Raw genomic sequence first — 22,102 nt, 5'->3', positions numbered from 1 at the left:
ACCATATTATCTTAAAACAAAAGCCTACTACAAAAATCATCAGTTTTCATAGCCTTTGAAAGCCAAATATTTATTTTGGTCTAGATATCATTTTTCAGGTAAAGTATGGAAAACAACGTTGCACTTTTTTTTCCCCCCAGATGAAAGCTAGCCAGGATAAAAGGTAATAAATCAAGGTTATCAATTATTATAGTTTAACTACATTGTAGGAAAGGCCATTTTAAGGAAGTACAGATCTGAATAATTCACTTGACTGATTGTATTTAGAAGGCACAAGAGGCAGGATTTCATTAACTTCCCCATAATTAAGCAAGGACACTTAAGACCATATTAGTAGACTGACTACCAGAAAAAGACAGTGTGTGGAAATCACTGATCTGTAGAGAGCACACAGATTTTGGAATGGCTGTGTCACAAAGGCTCAAGGCATTATTCTCTCAACACTGACTTTCTTTTCTGTTATAATTCATCATGAAGTCTCATGGAGTAAACATAAAACCTTATACGTGTTTTTCACTGAGTTTTAAGAATTAAAAACTTTTAAACCAGTCTAAATCTTTTATACAGAATTAGTTGCAAATTGAGACTTTTTCAAATTGAGGCTATTTCCCTTACTGCAGTAATTACAATTTTAAAGTGTCTACTAAAACACAGTTTAACCTCCTAAGCAATTTCCTATTTGCATCAAACAGGAGAATATTTACTGAGTTCCAACTATGTTCCAGATCCTGTGATAAGTACTTGATGGAGCTTAGCGCACTGAATTCTTATAGCAATTCTATTATGTAATGCCTCCATTTCATACATGAGGAAAATTGAAGCACATGAAGTTAAGTAGTTTGTCCAAAGTCATACAGTTAATAAATACCAGAGCTTAGATTCCCATTCAGGTTGTCTGACTCCAAAGTTCATGATGCAAAACTATAATGTTCAACAATTACATGTAGTGTACAGTTACATAAAGCAAGCCTAAGTGGTCCAGGTCTAGCCTTCAAGATATTTTTGTTAGGAGTTCCCGTCGTGGCTCAGTGGTTTACGAATCCGACTAGGAACCATGAGGTTGCGGGTTCGGTCCCTGCCCTTGCTCAGTGGGTTAACGATTCGGCGTTGCCGTGAGCTGTGGTGTAGGTTGCAGACGCGGCTCGGATCCTGCATTGCTGTGGCTCTGGCGTAGGCTTGGCAGCTATAGCTCCGATTAGACCCCTAGCCTGGGAATCTCCATATGCTGCGGAAGCGGCCCAAGAAATAGCAAAAAGACAAAAAAAAAAAATATATATATATATATATATATATTTTTGTTAGAACACATATAGATGCTATATATAACTATTAATCTATCAAATAAAACCTTAAGTGCCATGCGTCGAGCAGCATTTAGAAAAGCAATAATGATGGACTGCGGTCCTATCATTCACCTAAAGAGAGTCAAAAGACAAAAAAAAAAAAAAAAAAAATCTAATTTTTTATAAAAACTAGCCAAGTGGCTAATGTTAATTCACTAGTATTTCCTTAATGTCCTGGTTCTATGGGAAACTCTGTATTTAGGTCAATTGCCTTTGTTTTAAAATCATTATTGTACTACTGCTACTAGGTTACAATTACTGGAGAGCTCTGAACTACACAGATTATGAATCCCTTAAATACAAATAATATGTCTCTAAATTTCCATACAGCACATAATAGATACCCAGTAACTATCCCTCATGAACACTTGCTTCAGTAAAGATAGTATGTTATCAAAATGCTTAATTATGCACATTTGGACTTAGGATTCAAATTTTGCTAATTCATAAAATGTGTTTCCTTCCCTCCTTCCCTGCAACCCACCACACCATCACGATACCTCTTCATTCTCTGCTCCATGTGGTCCTGCTGGCATCCAGCCCTGCAAGGTTTCCCCCATAAACCTTGGTTTCCACTAAGTCAACAGCAGAAAAGAACTCCAGATAAATCCACTAAATATCACGTTTTAAACATCTCTCAAAACTATCATTTATATGCCTATTTCTACTGTAAGAGAAAACCTTCATCTAGAAAAATAACAAAGGAAACACTAATCATTTCATTTAATTTTCTTTAGCCTTCTATTAGAGACTTTGATGGGATTGCTAGTGGCAAACTTACTTTGATTTAGCTACAGTTCAATAAATGATAGCTACAATAACCTTGGCTCCAAGTGAACTACCTGAACTCTGATTCAGGAGCTGATGCAAGGAAACCAGAAAGTAGCCTAGTTATCTGTACTTTCCTTAACTGAAAGCCACAATTCTGTGCCATAGAATAAATACCTTTCAATCCTAGGCTACGAAATCCTTAAAGAGATGGCATTTAAAAAAAATCACACAAAGATATACAATATGATTATCACTATAGATATACAATATGATTATAATATATATCATATCATTACATTATATATCATATCATTATATACACTTATTTATATATATACTATATCTTTTAAGATTTTTCAGGCCTAAGCAAATACTGAACATCAATAGCTTGTTAAAATGTCAAAAGTTAGAATTCTCCTTTTCATTTCATCTCTTTGAGGTACCAAAGAAAATGTCCAATTTGACAGACAACCTATGTATTAAATATAAAAAATGACATTCTTCCATTTTATCCTCAGATAAAAGCCCAACACTACAGTAAAAGTTATTTCTGGTCCTGCACTGATACTCAACTTTTACCCACATGATCTGCAGAAACTGAATTCAACAATGTTCCCTCTTTGTCCACTCAACAAGTAAACAAGTGAGTGCAAAAATGCTTACTTTTCTCTGACAAACATTTACTGGGTTTCTTGAAGGTGCGAGGCCCTGGGGACAAAAAGGTAAACCCATTGCTTTTTGCCCTCAAGGCTTCCCAAGGCAGCTCCTGGTCTACAGACATGGAAATAAGTAACGTATTTGTGTAACTATCATCACCTAAAACCCAATGCTATAAATCCTACCATGGAAACAGGAGGAAAGCGCTGTGAGAACACAGAGAAGGAACAATAAATTCTGCTCAGGTAAATCAGGGAAGGCTCTGGGGGTGACAATGGAGCCAGCAGCTAAGCACAAGTTTGCCGATTTGGGGGTTGGGGTGGGGATGGGAAGTCTATTATGGGCAAAAGAAGTAGCCTGTGCAGAGGTTCCAGGGTCTACGTTTCTGGAGCGTTCAGAGCATTATGAGGATGAGAGTTTGTTCCACCCTGCAGGGTGACAGAGTAGGCAGAGGCTGGACCAATTTTTAGGGGGTGTAAAAGTAAAGATTCTATAATAATAAGGGACGTTATCTTTACTCAACTCACTCTTTACTTATTATAGGGAATGCTTAATTTATTTAACAAGCTAAAAACAAATGGGAATTCTCCCCTCCTACCCAGGGATATAATTTACAGCATAGGGAATATAGTCAATAATAATATAATAACTTTATATGGTGACAGATGGGTACTAGACTTATTGCAGTGATATTTTGGTAATGTATAAAAATACTGTATCACTAAAATTCTTAAAACTATAATGTTGTATGTCAACTATAATTTAAAAAAAGAAAATATGCATATAATTCACATTTAGAAAGGTAGCTGTAGAAATAACGTTCTGATTAACAGAAAATACCATTTCCTGCCAAATTTTTGCATGTTTTCTTTTCTTTTTAGGGCCGCACCCACGGCATATGGAAGTTCCCAGGCTATGGATCCAATCAGAGCTACAGCTGCTGGCCTACCCCGCAGCCACTGTAACACAGGATCTGAGTCACATTTGCAACCTATACCAGAGCTCATGGCAGCAACAAATCCCCAATCCACTAAGGCCAGGGATCAAACCCACCTCCTCATGGATATACATGGATTTGCTTTCCCTGCAACATAACAGGAACTCTTGACTGCAGATTTCTAAAAAAAGTGCTTAATGCTATATCATTTTTTTAAATTTATTTATTTATCTTTTTAGGGCCGCACCAACCAGGCTAGGGGTCTAACTGGAGCTGTAGCCACCAGCCTACACCACAGCCACAGCAACACCAGATCCGAGCCACATCTGCAACCTACACCACAGCTCATGACGACGCCAGATCCTTAACCCACTGAGCAAGGCCAGAGATGGAACCTGCAAACTCATGGTTCCTAGTTGGATTCGTTTCCACTGCGCCACGACGGGAACTCCCTAAATGTGGTGATAATTGATTGAATCTTCCTTCCCAGCTCTCTGCTCCCACTGTGTAACCCCACCCCCCACCAGTTTCCCCACATCTTGGGTAAAAGGCAGAAGTACTAAAAAGAGGAAAACGGAAGACCACGGGCTGCAGGAAAGAAGGCAGGTGGGAGTAGGAAAAGGATAAAGGGAAACTGAGCTTAAGGAGAAAAGAATCAAGGTGATGAGAGAGATAAGAGGGGACTGAGGATGGGGTAGGTGAGGGAGTAAAGGGGACAGGTGAAGAAAGGAAACCAATGTCAAGTCAGTGCTGAAGCTCTTGGTAGGGACGGGAGTTACTGACTCAGACTTGGGTGCTGGAGGGACCAGGAGAGAGCTTTAGTCTTCTCATGCTTGTCTTCAGGCTCTTAGATTTTTGAGGAGTACATTTGGCTTTTAACAATTCCAGATACTAGACTTCAGCCTTGGGTCAGTATAAGAACAAAACTGCAAGGTCAAACATAAAGCACATTTCTTTTCTTATTAGAACCAAAGTGTAGGTTGTTCAGATTTATAAGCCCCTCCCTCCCCCCTTTAAGCCTTTAGAAACAAAGTGGGGGAAGTTCCCTGTTGTGGCTCAGCGCTGGAGCCCCCCTAGTATCCATAAGGATGCGGGTTCGATCCCTGGCCTCCCTCAGTGGGTTAAGGATCTGGTGTTGCCATGAACTCTGGTGTAGGCTGGCAGCTGCAGCTCCTATTCGACCTCGTAGCCTGGGAATGTCCATATGCCACAGGTGTGGCCCTGAAAAGTGGGGAGAAAAAGTGAAATCAAAATTGGTCATGAAAGTGTAACTTCAGTTTTCATGGAATTTGCCATAAGACACATCCATGCTCTCCTTTCAATAGTCCCCTAATTCTAACAGCTCTCAGACCAAACCATAGAAATTCTTTGTGTCCATTCTATTTTTAGGGTTAAGTTTAGCAGTTTCTCCAGCATTTTAATTACCCTGGCACCTCAGGAGCAGAATGGAAAGGCCATGAAAAACAGGTAGCATCCCTTAGAATTCTTTACATCACCTTCTTTCCCTGTAAAAATGAGCCCAATTCAATAAGACCAAAAGCTTTCCACATCGATCCACAGTATGATTTTTTTTTTCCCTTTGAAGTTCAGATGTTTCTGGCGAGAACCCACACTACTCACAGGCACAGCTGATGTTCTCTTGGCTGCCAACATTCAGAGAGCTGTCTGAATGGATGGCACTGAGCCTCCTGACACTCCATTGGATCCTTCCTGGGCACAGGTGCCAAGTCACCCTGAGCTTAGGCAAGCAACTCTGCAGGGCACTTTAGTCTCCTAGACTAGGAATCTCCCGGATGCCAGCAGCATAGTACAGGATGAACCATTTTTTCTTCTTCCTTCTGGTGACAGGGTTGGCTGCCTTGGATCACCCCAAAGGCAGAACACTCTGCCCAGATCCAATGAAATGCTTTACATTATTCTGCATTCCTGTCCCGAGGTGGAAATAATAGCTACTTATAGTCTTAAGATCTGCATGTGAGCATTACCTAGAAAGGAAAGGTCACAAACCTAAATGCACTGAGAGAGGCCACAGAGGTCCCATAAATGAGAGAAGCAAGGAGGGTATAAAATGACGAGGAAAGGTAAGGATTGCTTAAACAGGAGCACGTGCCCATCCAGCCACCAAGCTCCAGATAATGACTGTTGTTGTAGGAAGCCTGATGTAGTTATGTTAAATCTGGTCTTTTTTTTTTTTTGAGAGAAGCCAGAAATCTGATTTGTGGGTAAAATCTCCACATTTTTAAGTATCGGCGACTAATTAAAACCAAAACAAACCCTGACCAAAGCAATGAAAACCCATCCTCGTGCCAGATTTTTGTCTCTGGACTACCACTTTGTGATCTTCGACAAAGAGAAATCCTCCACTTATTGAACAAAATTAACACCTTCTCCAATGATCAGAAATAGGAAGAGAAACACAATTCAGGTTAATGTTAACTCTGGGGGCCTCATGAACAAGACAACAGTGTAAATACTGTGTGGAAAGCCAATCAAAATCTCTTAAAGTGGCACATTTAGTGAGCGATATTATTTCTTGGGTTTTAAGTGAATTTATTTGTAACCTGGATGCCGATAGATTGATTTATTTTAAAATCCTCATGCCATTTTTTTTCAGAATTGAAAACGCTGGAACAGTTCTACTTCCTCACCATTCCGTCTTGGGGATCAGCCTAAATCTGGAAGATGATATGAAGTCCAATCTTACTGGAATGGTTTCTCCAGATGAGAGCTGTTCATGCTGACTCCAGAAATCAGAGAAAAGTATATCTGCTCCCAGGGCTGGTACAAATCCCATTAACTACCGTTGCTATCAAAGGCTTTACTGGATAATCTGTGGTGCCATTTTATGGTTTGTATCTCTCCTCTTAGGACACATGTTAGAGAGAGAGAGGAATCACAGAATCTCACATTTACAATAAGCCTTAGAAATCATTTAGTCCTATCTCCTGTCTGGTCATCAAATTCCCCCAGGTCCATGCCTGCCCAGAATTCACTATCTCTCTCCCAAGAACAGTCTGTGCTACTGTCAGGCAACTCGAACCCTTAGAAAAGTTTCCTTGAACTAAAACAAGAACCCTTCCATTGGTTCAGCAGAAAAACATATGCAATGCCAACAATATGACTCATGCTAGTTGGTTTTATATAAAGATGAATAAACTGGGACACCCCACCCCCTTGGCAAAGAACACACAGAAATTTTTTTTAATTAAATATCAAACTTCTTTTGGATACTGTGTATGAAAGAGACAGGGAAAAGCTGACCAATTAAAAAGCCCAGGATGCAAAAAAAAAGGAGTTCCCATTGTGGCGCAGCAGAAACAAATCTGACTAGGACCCATGAGGTTGTGGGTTCGATCCCTGGCCTGGCTCAGTGGATTAGGGATCTGGCGATGCCGTGAGCTATGGTGTAGGTCGAAGATGTGGCTCGGATCTGGTGTTGCTGTGGCTCTGGCGTAGGCCAGTGGCTACAGCTCTGATTGGACCCCTAGCCTGGGAACCTCCATATGCCAAGGGTGCGGCCCTAAAAAAAAAGACCAAACAAACAAAAAAGCCCAGTATGTAGGACAACTCACGAGAAGTGAACACTTAAATGAAAGATTTAATAATTATGGGGAAATGGTTATGAATACTCACCTGAAACTTCCTTCAAAACCTAATATCTTTTCCTAACCCCTCTGGGAACCAAAGGCTAAAAGGAAGACAGTTGCCAAGTTCATTACCCACTGCAAAAGGAGACTCACTCAACCATAACTCTGTAGTTGAAATGGGACAACATCAGGGTTTCACTATCACCACATGTTTTCACTTAACAAAATGTTTCCCCTTATTGATACCTGTCCCCTTGCTCTGCTGTGCTCTTCCTTGAGCCTAAATCAAGAAAAAGATATTCAATTAATTCCATCCCCATTTTCCCCCAACCTCAAGTTGCCCAGTCAAGAGAAAATTGAAGAAAAAAAAAAAGTTCAATAGTTGGCAATTTAAAGTTTGCATGACAGCTAAGTGCTCAGAAGACTTGGTCCAATACAAACTTGTTCATAAATTTGGTGGAAAGCTTTATTTCTCCACCTGAGCATAAGTGAAAATTTCCTCTGTTCCTACAATTGTGTCACTATGATTTTTTTTTTTCCCCCTTGGAAAGCCACAAGTTCAAGTTCTGAGTCCTGACCTTAGGTAATTTATACAGTTGTACACCTCAACTAGAACCCAATCTCACTGTGCTGAGGATTAAATTAAGTGATGCATGTAAAGCATTCAAATAGAGCCTCACATAGAAAACTCTCAACAGATGGGACCTATGGTCATTTTTTCGTAAAGTTTTATTGAAGTAGAGTTAATTTACAAGGCTGTGATAATTTCTGCTACGCAACAAGATGACCCAGTCATACATATACAAATATCCATTCTCTCTGATTGTTTTCCCACATAGATGATCACAGAATACCGTAGGGTTATCTGTACTATACAGCAGGCCTCCTTTGACCAATCATTCCACAAACCTCAATGTGCACATCCTATGGTTATTAATATTATTATTACATCCGTTTGGTCCTAAAACATCTTCACGCATTTCCCAGGAATCTACATATTTTTGTTCTAATGCCCTGTATATTCCATTGAGGGGTAGTGATCATGCTTATTAAGAATGTATTTTTGTTTTTTTGTTTTTTGTTTTGTCTTTTTGCCATTTCTTGGGCCGCTCCCTCGGCATATGGAGGTTCCCAGGCTAGGGGTCCAATCGGAGCTGTAGCCACCGGCCTACGCCAGAGCCACAGCAAGGCGGGATCCGAGCCGTGTCTGCAGTCTACACCACAGCTCACAGCAACGCCGGATCGTCAACCCACCGAGCAAGGCCAGGGACCGAACCCGCAACCTCATGGTTCCTAGTCGGATTCGTTAACCACTGCGCCACGATGGGAACTCCTAAGAATGTATTTTTAGCAGTTCCTGTCATGGCTCAGTGGAAACAAACCTGACTAGTATCCATGAAGATGCAGGTTCGATCACTGGCCTCACTCAGTGGGTTGGAGATCTGGTATTGCCGTGAGCTGTAGTGTAGGTTGCAGATTTAGCTTGGATCTGGCATTGCTGTGGTTGTGGCACAGGCCAGCGGCTATAGCCAACTGGACCCCTAGCCTGGGAACCTCCATTTCTCCTGAGTGCGGCCCTAGAAAAGACCAAAAAAAAAAAAAAAAAAAAAAAAGCACTTTTACTTTCTCCATCATTCATACAAACATACTCATTTTAGAAGATTAGAAAAGTAGAAAAAAGGAGGGAAATCATTCATTTGGGGATATACCTGTTAATATGGTACAATTACTTTTCATGCTTCTAAAACATATAAGAATGATTCTTTTAATTTAAAACTAACCATTTATTGCCGCAAAAGCAGACATGCATGTTGTAATATGTTAGAAAATGTAATTTTAAAAATTGCCTTTATTTTCTGTCACCTAAATAAATACTGATAATATTTTCTTGTATACTCTTTCCAATATTTTCTACTATGAAAAGCTCTGGGGTTTGATTGTCCAACTCCTAAGGATTTACTCACATGCTGTTTTTGGCATAGAAGATACAATTTCACCCATACATAGGTTAAAAATTTCAGAGCATTTATAACTAACATCGCTGGTCTCCTCTTAGAGCCAGGCTCTACTACCTTGTTTTTTTTTTTTTTTTTTTGGCCGCACCTGCAGCATGCAGAAGTTCCTGGGCCAGGAATCAAACCCATGCCACGGCAGTAATCAGAGCCAGAGCAGCCACAGCAGTGACAATGCTGGATCCTTAACCACTAGGCCGCCAGGACACTCTTTTTCTTTTTTTCTTATTTTTTTAATATATAATTATTTTTTTTCCATTATAGCTGGTTTACAGTGTTCCGTCAATTTTTTTTTTTTCTAATCCTTATAACAGTCCTGCAAATACTTTCCAAGATTCCTATTTTGTGGAGCTAGGTTTCAATTGACCTTTGACTCCAAAACTTATATTTTCTCTCCTTGTACTAGCATAAAGTTAACTGAGATTACAGATTCTACATCTGCAAACAATTAAGTAAGCTTAATTGATCCAGATCCTCACTTTGGGAGCAGAGTAGTATGGTTCTCATTTTACAAAATTTTACAAAGTTACATAGGAAAGAGGGATAAGGATGGGTCTTAAAAAAGAGTTACATGTGATGAGGACACCACCATCTTAATGCAGAGATAACTCTCTGCTACTAAATGTTTAAATTTGGAGTCGGCTGGGATTTTACATAAAATAAACACACCCTCAAGGCATCCACAAGCATTCACTGGTGAGCTGTTACTGGGGTATAATTCAGAGAGAAAACCCACAGTGTAACTAAGGAGCCACAGAGCCTCAATATATAAACCATAGCAGGATTTAAAAGCCCTGGGAAAGATAAACTGGTAATCCAAAGATCTGGAGGAGATTCCCAGCTCTGTCACTAAATACCTCAGTGACTTTGGGCAAGTTATTGACCTTCATCAGGGCTCAGGGGACTTCCTCATTGAAACAGGTATGAAAAATACCCATCCTCAAGGACTCAGGCTATTGTCAGAAGGACAAAGGTATGAATGACAAAGGGCTCAGAAAATTTAAATTTTCCATTCATATGTAAGGTAGCTAATAAAAGTAATGACAACTTGGGGTTCCCATTGTGGCTTAGCAGCTTATGAACCCAAGAACTCAGCTAGAATCCATGAGGATGTAGACTTGATCCCTGGTCTTGCTCAGTGGGTTAAGGATCCAGTGTTGCCATGAGCTGTGGTGTTGGTCGCAGACGCATCTCAGATCTGGCATTGCTGTGGCTGTGGCGTAGGCTGGCAGCTACAGCTCTGATTGGAGCCCTAGCCTGGGAACTTCCATATGCTGTGCATGCGGCCCTAAAAAGACAAAAAATAAATAGATTTTAAAAAGGGATGACACTCGCTATCTTAAATTTTCAGCTCTGGGAAAATCTAAGAGGAAGGGTATGCAACGGAGATAAAATCTAAAGCTGGTAACCGTTAAATTTCAAAGAAACTCATTACTTGATTGAATGGCATCCTCTACTGAGTCTTTTAACTCATGGTTCCTCTGGAGTTAAATATTATAGGAGATAAACACTGCTCTGTAGCTGCTGGTGAATACATTCCTCACCCATATTTTTGTATTCTCTCCCAAAGGCAATACAGCCAAATGATATGCCCAACTGCAGAGAAGTACCCTCGGAAAGGAAGCAAGCAGAAATAGAATATGAACCACATGTAGGCCACCTAATGTGACTCTAAGTGTCCTATTTTCTGAAGAAAATAGAAGGAACAGACAAAGTTAATTTTAAAATACATTGTATTTAACCCAACATATCAAAGTATTATAATTTCAACATGTAATCAATTCAAAAAGCTAATCATCAGGTATATTGAAATTTCTTGTGTTAAGCCTTCAAAATCCACTGTGTATTTTAACCTTACAGCATGCTGCAACTGGAACTAGCCACCTTTCAAGTGCTGAATAGCCACATATGGCTAGTGGCTGCCCCATTGCACCATGCAGTTCTATACAATGGTTTCAAGAGTATAATAAGGATTAGAGAATCAGCCAGTTTTCTCACTCCCAATCAGCAAGCACAGGTGAAGGAGAAATGTTAGAAAAGGTTGATAATTCTGCATGTTTAAGAGGTAAATAATGTTTTAGTGTAAAGGTCCTTTTCAACTAGAACTTAAAAAGGTCAGACTTTATGTGTGTGTGCACACACAGACATACAATTTTAGTATCTAAACAATTGTGATCAATAAAATAATAAAATCTGGACCAGTGTGGACACCCAGTGTGACCATGCAAAGAGCAGCAATGGGAAAGAAGGTGGGAATTATACTACTGGGAGACATAGGGTTCTGAATGACAGTGATTAAAACTGTACCCCATGTCAAAAAATGAAAGCTTTAGGTAAAAAAGACATATCAAAAAGATACATGCTATGCCCAATGTTCATAATGGTACCATTTACAACAACCAGGACATGGAAGCAACCTAAATGTCCATCAACAGATGAATGAATAAAGAAGATGTGGTATGTACATACAATGGAATATTACTCATCCATGAAAAAGAATGAAAGAATGCCATTTACAGCAACATGAATGGACCTAGAGATTATAATACTAAGTGAAGTCAGACAAGAACATATATGATATTACTTACATGTGGAATCTAATTAAAAAGTACAAATGAACTTATTACAAAACAAAAGTGGACTCACAGATATAGAAAAACAAATTTACGGTTACCCAAAGGGGAAGGAGAGGTGGGGAAGGATAACTGTGAATACTGGATTAACAGATAGATGCACACTACCATATATAAAATAGATAAATAACACGGATTTACTGTAAAGCACAGGGAACTATATTCAATTTCTTAAAATATAATGGAAAATAATTTTAACAAAGAATATGTATGTTACAAAAAAATATACCTGAATCACTTTGCTGTACACTTGAAACTAACACAATGTTGTACATCCTTAAATTAAAAAAATACAACTGTACCCCATATCAATCAATTTCCTCTTTTCCTTTCTTTCCACATCTATTTCATTTCATTGAGTTCTATCCTCAGACATCACCTCCCCTGAAAGGTTTTATTCAATTACTGATCTCAATTATAACTATCAGCCCCTAACCCCCATCAATCTATCCTGTTACTAGAGTTATTTTTCTTCATGCCATTTATCATCCTTGACATTACAGTGTACATTTATTTTTTTGGCTAATTAGCTATTCCTTCCCCTAGAATGTAAGCTCTATGAGGAGAGGGAAGTTGTTTTATTAATCATGAAATCCCGCACTCACATAAAGCAGGGCATTCACTGGTTTTCACCAAATTTGTTTATTCATCCATATGAGGCACTGTGACAGGTACAAAGACGACACTCTTAGATTTGAGCAAATGGTGTCTCTGTGCTGGTAAGGTCCTGGGGGCCAAGGGAGTGTCCACAAACAGATCCTGCCCCACATACTCTAAAATTCCCTGTCCCTACAGCCTGAGCCTGCTTCTATCACTTGCCCAGCCTCTGCTCCAGATCCACCCAAGACCCTTTGCAGTGAAGGACAGAGCTGGGAGGGGGTGGTGCGAACAGAAGAGGTGAGAGCAATTCTAGTCCTAAGCAGCACAGTCTAACAGAACATTCCACAACCACGACAATGGTCCAGAGCTAATACTGTCTGATACAGTAGCCACTGGTCATATGTGGCTATTGAGCATCTAAAATGTGCTGTGACTAAGGAATGGAAAATTTTAACTTTCGTATCTAATTTTAGAGTTAAATTTAAAGAGCCACTTTACTGGGCAGTGTAAGTCGAGTGGAAGAGAAAATTAATGATTACAGAACAGGTGTGTATTAGCTTCCTATTGCTGCTGTAATAAATTACCACAAATTCAGTGGCCTAAAAGAACATAGATTTATTGTTACAGTTTTGGAGGTCAAAAGTCCAAATGAGTCTTTACGAACTATTATTGAGGTGTCAGGAGGGCTAGTTCCTTCTGGAGGGCCTATGGAAGAATCCATTCCTTGCATCTCCCAGCTTCTAGAACCTGATAACATTCCTTAGACCTGGACTAGAAACACACTCCAATACCTGCTTCTAATGGCACATCACCGCATTCTCTGTTGTTAACTATCCTGCTTCCCTCTCATGAGGACCCTTGAGATCTTACACTAAGCCCATCCAGATAATCCAGGACAACCTTCCCACTTTGAGATCCTAATTTAGTCACAGCTGCAGTCTGTTTTATCACACAGGGTAACATTTGCAAATTCTGGGGAGATGGCTATCTTTGGAGGACCACTACTCAACCTACCTAGATTACTGAGTGCTGTAGAAGATAAGAAGACTAAAAGAGCAAAAGAGAGGCCCACAGGACTTTCATCAGGAAAGATACATGAAAAAGATCACTCTGGTAGCAGAATGACCAGAGGCAAGGAGATCAATGAAGGTGCCTACTGGAAGGGAAGAGTATAGGTGAAAAGAGAAGCCTACCAGTCGGTGGTAGTGGGCAAGGATGAAGTGAGAAGCATTATGTAGGTAGAACTCACTGAACCTCCAGAGGGGAATCTTGGCCCGAGGGGATGTTGGAGGGAAGGACTAGGTGAATGGGAATTTTAATGCTAATCTCTTGGAATTCCAGTTGAGAATTTAGAATATTTGTGTCATTTTCCTGCCTATCAATGTTACCTTCAGTTGATTCCACTAACGATCCAAAATATGAGGGAATTTTCCATAATATGAGGTGTTATAAAAAGCTAATCCATCACGTAAACACTATGTAGAACTCTCATGAGATGTTCAAAGATGCAGATGCAGACACTGTACAGGAAGGCAGGAGGGTCAGTCTGACCTCCAGAATTTTTTTTTTTTTTTTTTTTTGGTCATTTCAGCATAATGCCAAGGCATTTTCATCAGGACTTTGGAGTTTTTTCTTTCTGTCTTTTTTTTTTTTTTTTTTAAGATGTAGTATGAAGTTTCAAAGCCAGAAGATAAATCTAGTGGATTCATCTGAGTATAGCAGTGTGATTAAGTCTGCATGTGGGCTTTGATCTCTCATATACTTAGGTTCAAATACTGCCTTCACCATAATACTGGCTTTGACTTTTGAGGAACCTATTTAAGTCTCTGAACTCCAGGTTTTTCATCCTTAAAGGAGAGAAAATAACACCTTTTCTAGGGTTCAAATGAAGGTTAGATGACATCCTATTTTGTGTCCAATAGAGTGTAGGTAATCAATAAAGGCAATTATTCTTATTATTAACTGACAGCCCTGTTTGGTAGAATCACAATCAGAAGAATACACTGTCATTAATAAATCTACTAAGGCTGTCCTAAACAGTTAAAAAAAAAATCTCAAACAAATAGAAATGTCAAATCTGAGACTTCCTTTGTAGCTCACAGCATAACTACTTGGCTTTGCTTCTGCAGTGGCTGTGGCTCGACCCCTGGTTTGAATTATTTTAAGCATTTTCTCTGACCACAATGCTATGAGACTAGAAATCAACTACAAGAAAAAACAAACAAACAAACAAACAAACAAAAAAAAAAACCAGCAAAAACCCCACAAACTCCTGGAAGCTAAACTTTATGCTACTAAACAACCAATGGATCATTGAAGAAATCAAAGATGAAATGAAAAGATACTTAGAGACAAATGACAATGACGATACAACAATCCAAAACCTATGGGAAACAGCAAAGCAATTCTGAGAGGGAAGTTTACAGCAACACAATCTTATCTCAGGAAAGAAGAAAAAGCTCAAATAAACAATGTAACCTTACTCCTAAAAAATCTACAGAAGGAAGAACAAAGCCCAAAATTAGTAGAAGGAAAGAAATTATAAAGATTTGAACAGAAATTAATGACATAGAGATGAAGAAAATAGAGAAAATCAATGAAACCAAAAGCTGGTTCTTTGAAAAGATCAACAAAATTAATGAACCTTTAGCCAGGAGTTCCCGTTGTGGCGCAGTGGTTAACGAATCCGACTAGGAACCATGAGGTTGCAGGTTTGATCCCTTCCCTTGCTCAGTGGGTTAACGATACGGCGTTGCCGTGAGCTGTGGTGTAGACTGCAGACACGGCTCGGATCCTGCGTTGCTGTGGCTCTGGCGTCATAGGCCAGTGGCTACAGCTCCAATTCGACCCCTAGCCTGGGAACCTCCATATGCCCTGGGAGCGGCCCAAAGAAATAGCAAAAAAAAAGACAAAAAAAACAAAAAAAACAAAAAAAAAAACCCTTTAGCCAGACTCATCAAAAAAGGGGGGGGGAGGGTTCAAATCAATAAAATTAGAAATGAAAAATGAGAAGTTACAACTGACACCACAGAAATACAAAGGATCATAAGAGATTACTATCAGCAACTGTATGTCAAGAAAATGGACAACCTGGAAGAAATTAACAAGTTCTTACAGAGGTACAACCTACCAAGGCTGAACCAGGAAGAAACAGAAAATATGAACAGATCAATCGCAAGCACTGAAATTGAAAATGTGATTAAAAACTTCCAAAGAACAGGAGTTCCTGTCGTGGCTTAGCAGTTAACAAACCCAACTAGTATCCATGAGGATGCAGGTTTGATCCCTGGCCTTCCCAAATGGGTTAAGGATCCAGCATCTGTGGTGTAGGCCTCAGATGTGGCTCAGATCCTGCATTACTGTGACTCTGGTGTAGGCCAAAGGCTACAGCTCTGATTGGACCTCTAGCCTGGGAACCTCCATACGCCACCAGCGTGGCCCTAAAAAGACAAAAACAAAACAAAACAAAAACTTCCAAAAAAACAAAAGTCCAGGACCAGATGGCTTCACAGGTGAATTCTATCAAATATTCAGAGGAGAGTTAACACCTATTCTTCTGAAATTCTTCCAAAAAATTTCAGAGGAAGGAATATTCCCAAGCTCATTCTATGAAGCCACCATCACCCTGATACCAAAACCAAAGATACAATAAACACACAAAAAGAAATTTACAGGCCAATATCACTGATGAACATAGACACAAAAATCCTCAACAAAATACTAACAAACCACATCCAAATATATATTTAAAAAAATACACCATGATCAAGTAGGATATATCCCAGGGACGCAAGAATTCTTCAGTTATCTGCAAATCAATCAGTGTGATACATCACGTCAACAAACTGAAAAATAAAAATCATATGATCATCCCAATAGATGCAGAAAAACTTTTTGACAAAATTCAACACCCATTTATGATAAAAACTCTGCAGAGAGTGGGCACAGAGGTGAACTACCTCAACATGATAACAACCATGTATGACAAATCCACAGCTAACATCATTCTCAATGGTGAAAAACTGAAAGCATTTCCACTAAGGTCAGGAACAAGACACTTACCAGTGTTAATCAATATAGTTTTGGAAGTCCTAGCAATGGAAATCAGAGAAGAAAAAGAAATAAAAGGAATCCATATTGGAAAAGAAGATGTAAAACTATCACTGTTTGCAGATGACATGATACCATACCTAGAAAATTCTAAAGACACTACCAGAAAACTGTTAGAGCTCATCAATGAATTTAGTAAAGTTGCAGGATATAAAATTAATACACAGAAATGACTGCATTTCTATAAACAATGAAAGATCAGAAAGAGAAATTAGGGAAACCATCCCATTTACCACATTGAAAAGAATAAAATACCTAGGAATTAATCTACCTAAAGAGACAAAAGACCTGTACTCTGAAAACTATAAGACATTGATGAAAGAAATCAAAGACGACACAAACAGATGGAAAGATATACCATGTTCTTGGATTGGAAGCATCAGTATTGTCAAAATGACTACATTACCTAAGACAATCGAGAGATTCAATGCAATCCCTATCAAATTACCAATGACATTCTTTACAGAACTAGAACAAAATATTTTAAAATTGTATGGAAACATAAAAGACCTTGAATAGCCAAAGCAATATTGAAAAGAAAAATGGAACTGGAAGAAGAATCAGGCTCCCCTGTCTACAAAGCTACAGTCATCAAAACAGAATGGTACTGGCACAAAAACAGAAATATAAATCAATAGAACCTATACAAAGCCCAAAAATAAACCCAAGAACCTATGGTCAATTAATCTCTGACAAAGGAGGCAAGAACTTACAGCGGCAGAAACATAGTCTTGTCAGTAAACGGTGCCTGAAAAACTGGACAGCTGCATGTGAAGGAATGAAATTAGAACATTCTCTAACATCACACACAAAAATAAACTCAAAATGGATTAAAGACCTAAATTTAAGGTCAGATACTATAAAACTCCTAGAGGAAAACACAGGCAGAATACTCTTTGACGTAAATCACAGGAACATCTTGTTTGATCCATCTTCTAGAATAATGATAATAAAGACAAAAACAAACCAATGAGACCTAATTAAACTCAAAAACTTCTGCATAGCAAAGGAAACCATCAAAAAAATGAAAAGACAACCCACAGAATGGGAGAAAATCTTTGCAAATGATGCAACCAACAAAGGCTTAATCTCCAAAATATACAAACAACTCATACAACTCAACAACAACAAAACAAACAACCCAATCAAAAAATGGGCAGAAGACCTAAAGAGATATCTCTCCAAAGAAGACATACACATGGCTAGCAGTCACATGAAAAAATGTTCAATATCACTAAGTAGTAGAGAAATGCAAATCAAAACTACAATGAGGTACCACCTCATACCAGTTAGAGTGGCCATCATTAACAAGTCAGCAAACAACAAATGGTGGAGAGGATGTGGAGAAAAGGGCATCCTCCGTCACTGTTGGTGGGAATGTAAATTGGTACAACAACTATGGAAAAACCATGGAGGTTCCCCAGAAAACTAAATATGGAACTACCATATGATCCAGCAATCCCACTCCTGGACATATATCTGGACAGAATGTTCACTCAAAAAGATACATGCAACCCTATGTTCATTGCAGCACAATTCACATTAGCCAAGACATGGAAACAAACCCAAATGTCCATCAACAGATGAATAGATTAAGACAATGCGGTACATATTTACAACGGAATGCTACTCAGCCATAAAAAAGGACAAGATAATGCCATTTGCAGCAACATGGATTGAACTAGAGACTTCTCATACTAAGTGAAGTAAGTCAGAAATAAAAAGACAAACACCATATGGTATCACTTATATGTGGAGTCTAACATATGACACAGATGATCTGTCTACAAAACAGAAACAGATCATGGACATGGCTATCAGACTTGTGTTTGCTGGGGCCGGGGGGGCGGGGTGGTGGTGCGGGGGTGAAGAGGACAGACAGGGAGTTTGGGATTGGTAGATACAAACTATTACATTTAGAATGGATAAGTAATGGGTCCTCCTGTACAGCACAGGGAACTGTGCCCAGTCTCTTGGGTTGGAACATAAGGGAAGGCATTACAGAAAAAAAAAAAAAAGTACATGTATGTGTGGCTGGGTCACTTTGCTGTACAGCAGAAATTGAAGGAACATTGTAAATCAACTATACTTTAAATCGAAAAAAAATTAAAAAAAAGAAATTTCAAGTCTGGAAAGAAAACACAACAGCAAATCCTCGTAAAATAACTATGGATAATCCAATAACATGGATTTAAAGCTTCAGGATAAATGCCAGCTGAACTGAATTTTCATCCCAGCTTTAAATATCCATCAGGCTCTCTTAGTGTTTTAAAGAACACAGTAAAACTCGCCCCAAGTTAATCAGCATCAAAAAATGAGGGAAAAATTAAATATACAGGCATCCTCTATTTGTGGACTAGTTATTTCCCTGAAAAAAATATATACTGCAAACTAGATTTTGGTTATTGGAAGTTATTTTCCCCATATAATTTCAGAAATTGGAGTTCCCATCGTGGCAGAGCCAAAACGAATCCCACTGGGAACCATGAGGTCTCGGGTTCGATCCCTGGCCTTGTTCAGTGGCTTGGGGATCCGGCACTGCCATGAGCTGTGGTGTAGGTCGCAGACGCGGCTCGGATCTGGCGTTGCTGTGGCTCTGGTATAGGCCGGCAGCAACAGCTTCTATTGGATGCCTGAGAACCTCCATATGCTGCTGAGGCCCTAAAGAAAGGACAAAAGACCATAAAAAAAAAAAGAAAAAAGAAATTTATTTCTCTGGAAATGGGCAGTAGCATTTATTAGGAGCCAGCCATAGGATTAGGATAGATGGTATTTGGTATTCTGGCACAGATGAAATTAAACAGATTGCTCCACATTAAATTTCGGGTCTTGCCGAGGTCATGTTTTGACTGAAGCGGCAAAGTAATCTCCATCTTCTGGTAATGAAAAAACATCCCATCCTGTCACCAGTGGGCAAACAGGAGGATGGACTAGTAAAAGTACAATCCATTTATTTATATTACATTCCTGGGTCAAGACATTTCATTTACATTGACGACAGCAACTCCTCTCCTTCAGTGAATGTTTCAAATGAATGCATGAAATTCATGAACAGACACACCATTAATATGATATGGAGGGAAAGAAAAGACTGGGGAGGGCACATTGGAGCTTAAACATAAGAACTTGTTAAACTCAGCCTTCTGTTGATGAGGCCTAAGGTAGGGTGTGGCATAGGCTTTTTAGGACTGGATTCAAACTCATAATTGTGTTTTTGCTTTTTTCTCCTGCTTATCCAATTTTATTTTTTCTTAATTTTATAATGATTTTTATTTTTTCCATGATAGCTGTTTTACAGTGTTTTGTCAATTTTCTACTGTACAGCAAGGTGACCCAGTCACACATACATGTTTACATTCTTTTTTCTCACATTATCCTCTATCATGTTCCATTGCAAGGCAACATCTATAGATAGCAAGTAAACAACTTAGATACTGACTGCCAAAGAAACATAGTTTGGCCCATCAGCCTCCTATTCACCAACCCTAATTAACAAAGGACAGCAAAATAAATGCTAATTTTCACTGTCCACAAACAGCATTTTTTCAGTGATAGCCTCTGGACCCCACTTCACCTTCTTAATGTTTTTTTCCTTTTTGTCTGTTTAGAGCTGCACCCTTGGCATATGGAAGTTCCCAGGTTAGGGGTCTAATCAGAGCTGTAGCCTCTGGCCTGTGCCAGAACCACAGCAACCCAGATCCAAGCCATGTTTGCAACCTAGCCCACAGCTCACCGCAACGCCGGATCCTCAACCCACTGAGCGAGGCCAGGAATCGAACCCTCAACCTCATGGTTCCTAGTCGGATTTGTTAACCACTGCGCCACGACGGGAACTCCTCTAGTTGGATTTGTTTCTGCTGCATCACAACGGGAACTCCCTCACTTCACCATCTTAAATGCTTAGGGAAGTTGCTCATAAAGTCAAGTCGTTCAACAAAGTTGGTCAATCATCGTTAATGGTCACTATGAAAACCAGCCAGCAACTCTTAAAAGGCGATTTCACAATTAGGAGCAAGCGTGGGAAGCAGGCTTCTGGTGAAGAGGGCTCTAATTCCTAAGTCTTCTGAGCAGTGAGAAGGGAGGGAGGAGGAGCTAGCTGAAGTATCACTCATGATGGCCACGCTGGCCTGCTCAGGGCAAGTGGAGGTGGCACTGAGGGTGGGTAACTATGACTTTCCAGGGCTCTTCGAAGTTTCTGAAAAGGAATCCAAGGGCCCTAGTAACTCCACTGGGTGCCAGGGTGTTTTCTTGGAGTTGCCACTCACCCCAGTCCCGACCCTAGCACCTTCTGAACCATTTTAGTGACATTTTGGGAAAACTCAGTCTCCATGTTTCCCCAAGCATAAATTTGGGAGTCAGAAAAGAAGGCAAGCTCAGAAGATCTCAAACAGGGATTCACAGACTGCTCTGCAGCCATCCCCCCCCCACCCCAAACTGTACCTTCTCTGCTATGGGGAGGGGCCTCCGATGGCGCCATTCCCCCTCCTGGGGGTTCACACTGGCCACTGTGCTGATCATTTTCCAAGACTCAACACCCACGGAGTCATGGGGACCAGAGAGGCAGAGCCCAGAGAGAAACCATTTCTGGAGACTTTTTAACACCACACATCTCATTCAAGATTAAATCATGCAGAGGCAAAAAAAAAAAAAAAAAAGGTCAAGCTTCCAAGAGGAAAATTGATGAGAAAAAAAGAACACATTAAGAAGCCGGCAGACACGTAACAAAGACAAGCAGACGGGTACCGCAGCCCCATCTCTCCCCGCCTGTATGTTTTACCTCACACCCATATGCTCACTCTCAGCTCCCATATGGTTTCTCTTTCTCGATATGAAATGGGGGATGGGGGTGGGGAGGCAGGAACAAGCACACATCCATTTTGTTTCTACAGAAGTTACCCAGACACCAAGAATCCCAGAACATGGTAGACAGGAAGCCCAGTTAAATGGAGGCCCTGCTAGGCTGTGGGATGCCCCCGAGTCTGGGTCCTGCTTTTCATCTTTGTTCAGGAGCCGGTACTTCTGGATGTTCTAGCGCAGGCACTACTACAGGCTCTCTGGTCCAGCTGTGAGCCTTTGCTCCTGTTCAGGGTGGTCTCCTGCCTAAGACCTGAGTCTGAGCAGCAGATGGACAATGGTGGGTTGACCGAAGAGGAAGAAGTCACCAACACCAGTTGGTGATGCCCGGCTCCACACCTGAACCAGTTAGGGTAACAGTGAGGGCCCTCAGTCTATGGTTCCAACTGGGTAGAAGCCTGTGATTCATGATCCTCGATGATACTGTGACCTGGCAAAATAGTGTGCCTTCCAATGTTCAGGGCAGCATTATTTACAACAATGGAAAAGGGAAAGCAACCCAAATATCCACCACGTGATGAATGGCTAAAATGCTGTGTATCCATACAATGAAATATTATCTAGAAATATAAAGGAATAAAGGGCTCATACATGCTCC

The 22,102-nt window shown here is 40.0% G+C and overlaps 1 protein-coding gene and 1 long non-coding RNA gene across 5 annotated transcripts in view; one reads left to right on the top strand and one right to left on the bottom strand.

Moving 5' to 3' along the window:
* Window positions 1-22,102, bottom strand: part of SRGAP1 (SLIT-ROBO Rho GTPase activating protein 1) — a 304,168-nt gene that overhangs the window by 173,595 nt on the left and 108,471 nt on the right. The gene's annotated exons all lie outside the window — the stretch shown is intronic.
* LOC110260695 lies at window positions 1,787-6,989 on the top strand. 2 transcript variants are annotated; one of them, XR_002344003.1, is made up of 2 exons: window positions 1,787-3,016; window positions 6,323-6,989. It is a non-coding gene; the product is annotated as an uncharacterized LOC110260695 (long non-coding RNA). The 2 variants fall into 2 exon arrangements; XR_002344002.1 differs by lacking the exon at window positions 1,787-3,016 and adding an exon at window positions 4,043-5,175.

This window comes from Sus scrofa, chromosome 5 (assembly GCF_000003025.6).
Source record: "Sus scrofa isolate TJ Tabasco breed Duroc chromosome 5, Sscrofa11.1, whole genome shotgun sequence".
NCBI classification, from domain to species: Eukaryota; Metazoa; Chordata; class Mammalia; order Artiodactyla; family Suidae; genus Sus; species Sus scrofa.
The sequence above is the reverse complement of the archived record's forward strand: the minus strand, read 5'-3'. Positions and strand labels throughout refer to the sequence as shown.